Genomic DNA, 9,492 nt, shown 5'->3' with positions numbered 1-9,492 from the left:
GTGTGTATCTAGTCCACCCTAAATCTTGCTTCGTCTTGAATATCATCTCAAAAATTAACCTGCAACATGTATTAAAATAGAGTTCAATGCAAAAGCAAAGGCGAGTATACAAGTTTGGTACGTACATAGCATAAGTTAAAAAGTGTGATCAATTCCTCATGGCAAGCATATGATTCAAGATAAACCTTAAATATGGCATGTGTCTAACATATCAAACCAAGAAAACGCAATATGCTCAAGACATAACCTCAAGTTTACGGGCGGGTCGTTAATCCTATAGCGCTACATATGTCAAGGTTTGGCTCGTACGAAGTTAATGATAAGTTCAACACATAAGAATAACCCAAGTTTAAAGTATCAAGTCATCACGTATACAAGCATGTTATAGGAACGTTCATGTGTTTAACAAAGTGTTCATGTGTAAGTTAATAGGTAAACATGTTACACCCCAAAAGTGGTAAAAGTAAAAAGGGGGAAATACGAGTATACTCACCTTAGGGTGCAAGTAAAACCAAACAAACTACAAATGTGTAAGATGTTGGAAGAATTCCCATTGTGTTATCCTTAACTTAGCAAGCAAAGAAAAGTGAATCATCTTCAGCGAGTATGTGACCTATAATTCATTTTTAGTGAATTAGATTTATGTATCACTAAGTTGGTTACGTAACTCGTGAACTAATCTACTTCTGATGACAAAGGTTGTATATGTTGCTATCTAATTACTAAGCTTTAACACTTTATACAAAACTTTTTATTTGATATGAAACTTTCTAAGTATAATTCTAGCATTTCGCCAAATAAACTAATGCTTTGAAATTAGTCAAATATTTTACTTCATATGGCCATGACAAATTAGTCAAATATTTTACTTCATATGGCCATGACGTCCTTTTTTTTATAATTAGAAATCCATATTCTAATCTAAGGCTTAAGGGTTGTGTTAAAATAATATGGATTATAACAAGAAAATATATATATATATATATATATATATATATATATATATATATATATTATCCAATACAAAATTAATCTTTTATATAAAGTAAATAGGTATAAATTGTAATAAAAAAAATTAAAGAATACTTATGAGTATATATCTAGTCTATTTTACGTTCTGGTGGGGATGTATATGAGTGTGAGTTTCAAGAATTTAGCACTTAGTCTCCATTCTTTTTGGCTTTCGTAAGAGATAATACATATTTAAGTTTCAAAGAGTTTAGAATGATATAATCATTCATTCCACGTTGATGAAAATGTCTTGCCAGAATGTTTATATTATAAAATGATAAGTGATTTACTTAAATAATTTGAAGGGATTGTCTGCTAATAAATGAATTTGGTTCTTTTCCAACACTCGAACCAGTCAACCATATCCTTTTTAAAGTTTCATTTCTCAAAAAAAAAAAAAAAATAAATAAATAAATAAATAATTATGATTTCCTAATGCCTGGTTACGAGGCCTCGTATGTCAAATCTCACACTCAAGGAAGCTACAACAAGAATGGGAAGTGGTTACCTGAACAACATTTGTAAGGGTGTCGCAAGGTAGGTTGTCAAGATGGTGAGGTTGTTAGCACTTATGTAAATCAACACATCAGAATCGTAACCTGAATCTGTCGAACTTGACCCGAACCGCCGGTAGCGGCCCGCTGCCGTTACTGCGTCATACCATTGTCACCATCAGTCGTCACCGTCACCGTCACCTAAACCAACACGAATCTGACCGGAGACGATGGATTGAACCGAATCGAAATGAAACGAGATCAAGAAAGAATCAGAAGCTTACCGGTTTTTTTGTCGGAGGTTTGTCGGAGAAACGTCGTAGGCCGCCGCCACTGTTGTCGCCGGTGACTTCTGCCGCCGTCGTCATCATCCTCTTCTCTCTTCCTCTCTCTTTTCGCGTTTGTCTTCGCGCCGCCGCACGCCACCGTGAGGTCAGGGAGTCAAGGGAGGAGCTGGTGTGCTTGGTCGACCAGTTATTCTGTTGGTCTCGTCACCGAAGTCCAGCCGGGCTTCCCTGTGCTCGCCGGTTAGTTATTGAGGGGAAGGGGGAGTGAAAATGATGATGGGTGTTTGAGTTTTGTTTGATTCGAGGCTTATGTGTGTAATGTTTTGAGTTGCAGACAATAGCTTTTGAGAGGGTCTCATTATGGTAGCGGCTGAATATGAGAGAAGATTAGGGTTAACTAGACTTATGCATAGGGTTTATTTAATTAGTGGGCTTTGGGCTTGGGCCCAAGGCCCACAAACTTATCTCGTGTATTTAAGCGGCCCGAAAGTTCCTACGAACTCGGTTTTAGCCCGAGCGTCGCAATCTGTTATAAAATGTTTAGTTTAGGATTGAAAATATGTCGAGTAGGGTCGTTAATTGACGTTGGACGCGTAATGGCATCCTTAAAAGTATCGGTTTGTACATAATTACTTATTTAAATGGTCGATCATACGAATAACGAATATGTAAATATATTTATTTTATTATTTTTTTTATACTTCGAATTATGGTACGAATATAAATTTTTCAAAAAAAAAAATAAATAAATAAATAAATAAATTGCGAGGCGTTACAGTCTCCCCTCCTTTAGGAAATTTCGTCCCGAAATTTATTCAAGAGGAAGACTTTAGAAATGCTGGCATTTCGATTATCGGTTGGGTACAATCGAGAAATAGATTGTGGGTGATAAAAGCTTGTATACAATAAGGTACGAGGAAATATCGAATTTCCCATGGCACGTTTTTACTAAGGTTTGGTGTTATGTTACGTTACTTATTGTGTCTTACCATACACAGCAATACACTCTATGATTCTCATGCGCCTATCACCATAATCCCGTGTGCACCCGCGATTATGCTGACCGTCGCATGATCCGCATGGCTTGTACTAGTTGCGTATGAGTTAAGGTATACATAAATTCTGAAAATAGAATTGCGTGCGTATAGAAATGTAGCATATAAGCATGTTTGTGTTCCAAATAGCAAAAGGCTAACGTAAGCGAATCCCTCGGGTTTCGCTTGCGTACAGGTGCGAGTGTATGAATTTTGAGTAAAAAGCATGAGCATAGTATAAGCTTAAATATGAACGTGTATACGAGCATAAACACAAAACACATGTTAAGAGCATGAGCACAAGTATAGCGTGTATGAAAAGCGAGTATAAATGTGAGTACAAATTTGAGCATAAACGAATAAGCGTGAGCACAAACATAAATCGTATAAACGAGAGTATATATACAAGTACGCGTACAACATAAATTGTAAAAATGTGAGTGTAAACATTATTACAAATATGAGTATAAAATGTGTTGTGATGAGTACTAAATACAAATCGTGTGTGTATGAATACGAGTATAAGTATACGTATGAACATAAGATGCATGAGCATGAATATACATGTGAGCATAAGTGAAAACATGAAGGTTCGAGTATGAATAAAATGTATGAGTGTAAATATAAGTTTGAGAATAATTGTATAGGTGTGAACAAAGTGTATGAACATGAAGATAAGTGCAAGCATAATTGAATAAGTATGAGTATAAGTAGAAGGTATGAGTATAAACATGGTTGTGAATATTAGTGCAAACATAATTTGTATAAATGTAGGTGTAAGTGAAATGTATGAGATGAATGTGAATATGAATATAAGTGTAAAATGCGTTTAAGTGTGAAAAGTTTGTAAGTGAGAATATAAACGTAAAATGTATGAACATGGATACGAATATAAACGTGAATATAAGTATGAAGTAAATGTATAATTGTGAGTATGGGTGTAAACGTAAAATGTATAAATTTTGGGTTATAACATAAATGTGTAAGTATATATATATATAAGTGTAGACAAAAAAAGTATAAGTATGAGTGTAAGTAATAATGATTCTTGTTTGCAATATTAATCGTAATATATGTATTTAAGCACGAAGTTTTAGGTAGGAAAGAAAGGAAAACAAATCGTATGCATGCGATTGTTGTGATGTATTGACTAAATCGAGTAAGATGGTATGTATGTATAGTCATTTGAGCAAAATGGAATCAAAATAGATTGAGTCGATTTGGAATGTGGAGTCTAGGTTGTGAAGTTGTAGAGAATATACAATATCTATTGGTTGCGTGAAATGGTACTCTGTAAAAGAATGAAATGCTACTCTTGTTTTTTTTTTTTAACATAAGTTGAAAAATTATTGGTTCTTATGAAGTTTCCGTGCCCATACGTTTTAAATTTAATTGACGTATTGAATAATGGTTGAAAAGGTTCTAGAAGTACCCAAGGTTGCATTGTTTTAAATAACTTTTCATTAACAAAAAAAAATCGGGGTTTAGAGATTCTTGTGACAACGTTGATTCTTAAGAAAAGAGGATTTTGGTATACGAACTTAGTGATTGTTGAAAGGGCGTCTTTAATAAAACGTTTAATTGATTTTGAAAGAATTTTTTTTTAGTAAATGATTGAATAATATTGATAATATTTTATAGGTGTGTGTGAAAAACAAAATTGGTTTGATTCCCAATTGAAGATAGAAATCTCTAGTTTAATGATATGAGATGAGCTTGTTTCAATAGTTACGTTGAATACAAAATTTCGTGAGCAATGGATTTATTAGACCAACTAGATTGATAAGTAGCATTTCGTGAATTTTGAAAATCGAATAGTAAGCGTTTGTGGTAAAAGTTAAGAATATTGTGCGTGAGCTATATGAAAATAGATTGTAGGATAAGAAATTCGTTCATATAAACAATGCATGTTGAATTATTTAAAGGTTTGGCTAATGATAAATGATTTGGATATAAGCATGATGGTGTTTACATAATATAGTCTATTAAAAGAAATTATCGGTAACGATCACCTAGGTAAGGGAATCACCCCTAACCCATTGGCGAGGTCGTTGTAAGATGTGAAAAAGAAGCGGAGTTAATCGTCAAGGTAAGGAAATCACTCCTATCTCGATGATATGTCTCCACTTGTTGCTGCAAAAAGTGTAAATAAAATTACGTGAACTTATGCATGCTATTAGTGTAAAATCGTATGAAAGGTAATAGTATGATGTATGAGCAAACAAAAATGGTTCAAAAATTGAGAAGAGAGAATTGCATCATAAGAGATCGAAAATAATAAAGTGTAAGTTCGATTAAAATTTGGATAGTTCCAAAATGGAACTTTGACTAACCGAAGTGGTCGAAAAGTCTTTTGAAATTGAGAAGCATGCTTTGGCCTAATAGGTGGTATACTCTCGCCGACAAGTCGGTTAACGGTATTCACCCTTCCGATTACTACATGCTCCCATTCAATCGAAAATTTCGAGACTTGGCGAGATTTATGGAAAATCAAGGAGTGGGACTAGTCGAAGAGGTGCGGGTTTCACCCCTAACTTGACGACTTCGTGCCCTAAGTGTGGTGGGTACTCGTCGGGTCAAATTAAATTTTGACACGTTGACGAGGGTCCACTAGAATTTAAATTTGAAATTTCCATTAAGATGTGGATTTCACTCCTAACTTAATGGTGAATTTCGTGCAAAAATAGAATCAAGCGGAATGAGAGTCGCTTACCAAATTGTGGGTTTCATGCCTATTTTGGTAAACTCGTCTCGTTTGTACAATACGAGTGTTTTCGAGTTTAAGAAAATCGAGTAAAATGCTTTAGTAAAGGGGAGTATGTTAAAGGAATGTGAAAACAAGTATAAACACATAAGAATGCACATCAAGAACGGTACATAAAGAATAGGACAATAAAACAAGTACCGACACATAGAGAAATATGCCAAGAATACACATAAAGAATCAAACAATGGAACAAGTATTAACACATAATAAAACAGGTATAGCATGTCAAGTGTTAACACATAAGTGATATATATGTTTGAAAGATGAAAAGAGAATAAATAAAGGCAAATAAGATAGCATGCAAGTAGTTTCAAGCAAAACATGAGAATAAAGCTCTAAAACTATAGACTAGGTTAAAGCATTCCTACTTTTCCTAATTCCCTATAGTTATGGCTCTGATACCAATCTGTCACACCCCAACCGATGGCGGAAACATCGGGATGAGACAAAGTGTGTATAGATTGCTAGAGACGTCATAACACTATGTGACAATATTTAATTAAATTCGAATTTCATTGCAATACTAAATTGTCGTACAAGATTCAAATAGAAATAACAACATTGTTTCAAATTGTAACATAACAACAAAAGATAGATTAATCTAGGTGTGTATCTAGTCCACCCTAAATCTTGCTTCGTCTTGAATATCATCTCAAAAATTAACCTGCAACATGTATTAAAATAGAGTTCAATGCAAAAGCAAAGGCGAGTATACAAGTTTGGTACGTACATAGCATAAGTTAAAAAGTGTGATCAATTCCTCATGGCAAGCATATGATTCAAGATAAACCTTAAATATGGCATGTGTCTAACATATCAAACCAAGAAAACGCAATATGCTCAAGACATAACCTCAAGTTTACGGGCGGGTCGTTAATCCTATAGCGCTACATATGTCAAGGTTTGGCTCGTACGAAGTTAATGATAAGTTCAACACATAAGAATAACCCAAGTTTAAAGTATCAAGTCATCACGTATACAAGCATGTTATAGGAACGTTCATGTGTTTAACAAAGTGTTCATGTGTAAGTTAATAGGTAAACATGTTACACCCCAAAAGTGGTAAAAGTAAAAAGGGGGAAATACGAGTATACTCACCTTAGGGTGCAAGTAAAACCAAACAAACTACAAATGTGTAAGATGTTGGAAGAATTCCCATTGTGTTATCCTTAACTTAGCAAGCAAAGAAAAGTGAATCATCTTCAGCGAGTATGTGACCTATAATTCATTTTTAGTGAATTAGATTTATGTATCACTAAGTTGGTTACGTAACTCGTGAACTAATCTACTTCTGATGACAAAGGTTGTATATGTTGCTATCTAATTACTAAGCTTTAACACTTTATACAAAACTTTTTATTTAATATGAAACTTTCTAAGTATAATTCTAGCATTTCGCCAAATAAACTAATGCTTTGAAATTAGTCAAATATTTTACTTCATATGGCCATGACAAATTAGTCAAATATTTTACTTCATATGGCCATGACGTCCTTTTTTTTATAATTAGAAATCCATATTCTAATCTAAGGCTTAAGGGTTGTGTTAAAATAATATGGATTATAACAAGAAAATATATATATATATATATATATATATATATATATATTATCCAATACAAAATTAATCTTTTATATAAAGTAAATAGGTATAAATTGTAATAAAAAAAATTAAAGAATACTTATGAGTATATATCTAGTCTATTTTACGTTCTGGTGGGGATGTATATGAGTGTGAGTTTCAAGAATTTAGCACTTAGTCTCCATTCTTTTTGGCTTTCGTAAGAGATAATACATATTTAAGTTTCAAAGAGTTTAGAATGATATAATCATTCATTCCACGTTGATGAAAATGTCTTGCCAGAATGTTTATATTATAAAATGATAAGTGATTTACTTAAATAATTTGAAGGGATTGTCTGCTAATAAATGAATTTGGTTCTTTTCCAACACTCGAACCAGTCAACCATATCCTTTTTAAAGTTTCATTTCTCAAAAAAAAAAAAAATAAATAAATAAATAAATAAATAAATAATTATGATTTCCTAATGCCTGGTTACGAGGCCTCGTATGTCAAATCTCACACTCAAGGAAGCTACAACAAGAATGGGAAGTGGTTACCTGAACAACATTTGTAAGGGTGTCGCAAGGTAGGTTGTCAAGATGGTGAGGTTGTTAGCACTTATGTAAATCAACACATCAGAATCGTAACCTGAATCTGTCGAACTTGACCCGAACCGCCGGTAGCGGCCCGCTGCCGTTACTGCGTCATACCATTGTCACCATCAGTCGTCACCGTCACCGTCACCTAAACCAACACGAATCTGACCGGAGACGATGGATTGAACCGAATCGAAATGAAACGAGATCAAGAAAGAATCAGAAGCTTACCGGTTTTTTTGTCGGAGGTTTGTCGGAGAAACGTCGTAGGCCGCCGCCACTGTTGTCGCCGGTGACTTCTGCCGCCGTCGTCATCATCCTCTTCTCTCTTCCTCTCTCTTTTCGCGTTTGTCTTCGCGCCGCCGCACGCCACCGTGAGGTCAGGGAGTCAAGGGAGGAGCTGGTGTGCTTGGTCGACCAGTTATTCTGTTGGTCTCGTCACCGAAGTCCAGCCGGGCTTCCCTGTGCTCGCCGGTTAGTTATTGAGGGGAAGGGGGAGTGAAAATGATGATGGGTGTTTGAGTTTTGTTTGATTCGAGGCTTATGTGTGTAATGTTTTGAGTTGCAGACAATAGCTTTTGAGAGGGTCTCATTATGGTAGCGGCTGAATATGAGAGAAGATTAGGGTTAACTAGACTTATGCATAGGGTTTATTTAATTAGTGGGCTTTGGGCTTGGGCCCAAGGCCCACAAACTTATCTCGTGTATTTAAGCGGCCCGAAAGTTCCTACGAACTCGGTTTTAGCCCGAGCGTCGCAATCTGTTATAAAATGTTTAGTTTAGGATTGAAAATATGTCGAGTAGGGTCGTTAATTGACGTTGGACGCGTAATGGCATCCTTAAAAGTATCGGTTTGTACATAATTACTTATTTAAATGGTCGATCATACGAATAACGAATATGTAAATATATTTATTTTATTATTTTTTTTATACTTCGAATTATGGTACGAATATAAATTTTTCAAAAAAAATAAATAAATAAATAAATAAATAAATTGCGAGGCGTTACAGCTGTCCTTGTCTTCATTTCCACTTTTGGAAAGTTCTGACCGGCCAGCTCCTATTCTTCATCTTTTCTAAGATTTCTCTCAATCCCGGTAAGTTTCCACTCTAATTCTTGTACGTTTTCAATCATTACTTGATTCTACACCTTTCTATCTTTCAAAACTTGGATTTTAACCGTGAAATCACCAAGATCTAAGTGTTCTTGGGTGATGTCATCATGGTGTTCTTGAAGAACATCAAACTTTGGCCTCATTCAACCATGAATAGCTTAGATCTAACCGATTTCCACATAAACAAGTTAAGATCTATCAAGGATCTGAACATCCACAAGTTGTGAAGGATTGAAAGAAGGAATCCCAACTTTCTTTCAACTCTTTTACACTCAATGCCTTCAAACCGCTAGAAACGGAGCTTGAACCGGCTAACTAATCATTCTAACAAGTTAAAAGGTTCAAGATTCGGATTCTATATACAAGGTTCACCGATTTTGGGTTAGACTCTAAACCAACGTTCCGAATCGTTCACCGGCCGGACTTGGGTGATTCCTGTCCGAGCCGGAGAGACGGGTAAGAACGAAGGTATCATAGTTCAACTCGTTATCAAACTACCTCGATATAATGACAAGTAACCAGACGACCAAGTGTTAGACGAAAGGCCGACCAGGTCAGACTTGCTGGCCGAACGGCTAGGCTGATCGAACAGCCCAGCCGATCGGACACACCAGCCGATCGAC

General features: G+C 35.2%; 2 long non-coding RNA genes across 2 annotated transcripts; both read right to left on the bottom strand.

Moving 5' to 3' along the window:
- Window positions 1–2,362, bottom strand: LOC118491638. The gene is made up of 3 exons (XR_004891671.1): window positions 1,520–2,362; window positions 494–613; window positions 1–59 (listed from the first exon to the last, which is right to left on the bottom strand). It is a non-coding gene; the product is annotated as an uncharacterized LOC118491638 (long non-coding RNA).
- Window positions 2,363–6,198: 3,836 nt separating this feature from the next.
- Window positions 6,199–8,556, bottom strand: LOC118491637. The gene is made up of 3 exons (XR_004891670.1): window positions 7,714–8,556; window positions 6,692–6,811; window positions 6,199–6,257 (listed from the first exon to the last, which is right to left on the bottom strand). It is a non-coding gene; the product is annotated as an uncharacterized LOC118491637 (long non-coding RNA).
- Between the last annotated feature and the right edge of the window lie 936 nt (window positions 8,557–9,492).

Source organism: Helianthus annuus, chromosome 4 (genome assembly GCF_002127325.2).
Source record: "Helianthus annuus cultivar XRQ/B chromosome 4, HanXRQr2.0-SUNRISE, whole genome shotgun sequence".
NCBI lineage: Eukaryota > Viridiplantae > Streptophyta > Magnoliopsida > Asterales > Asteraceae > Helianthus > Helianthus annuus.
Note: the sequence above shows the minus strand (reverse complement) of the source record. Positions and strands in the feature narration are given on the sequence as shown.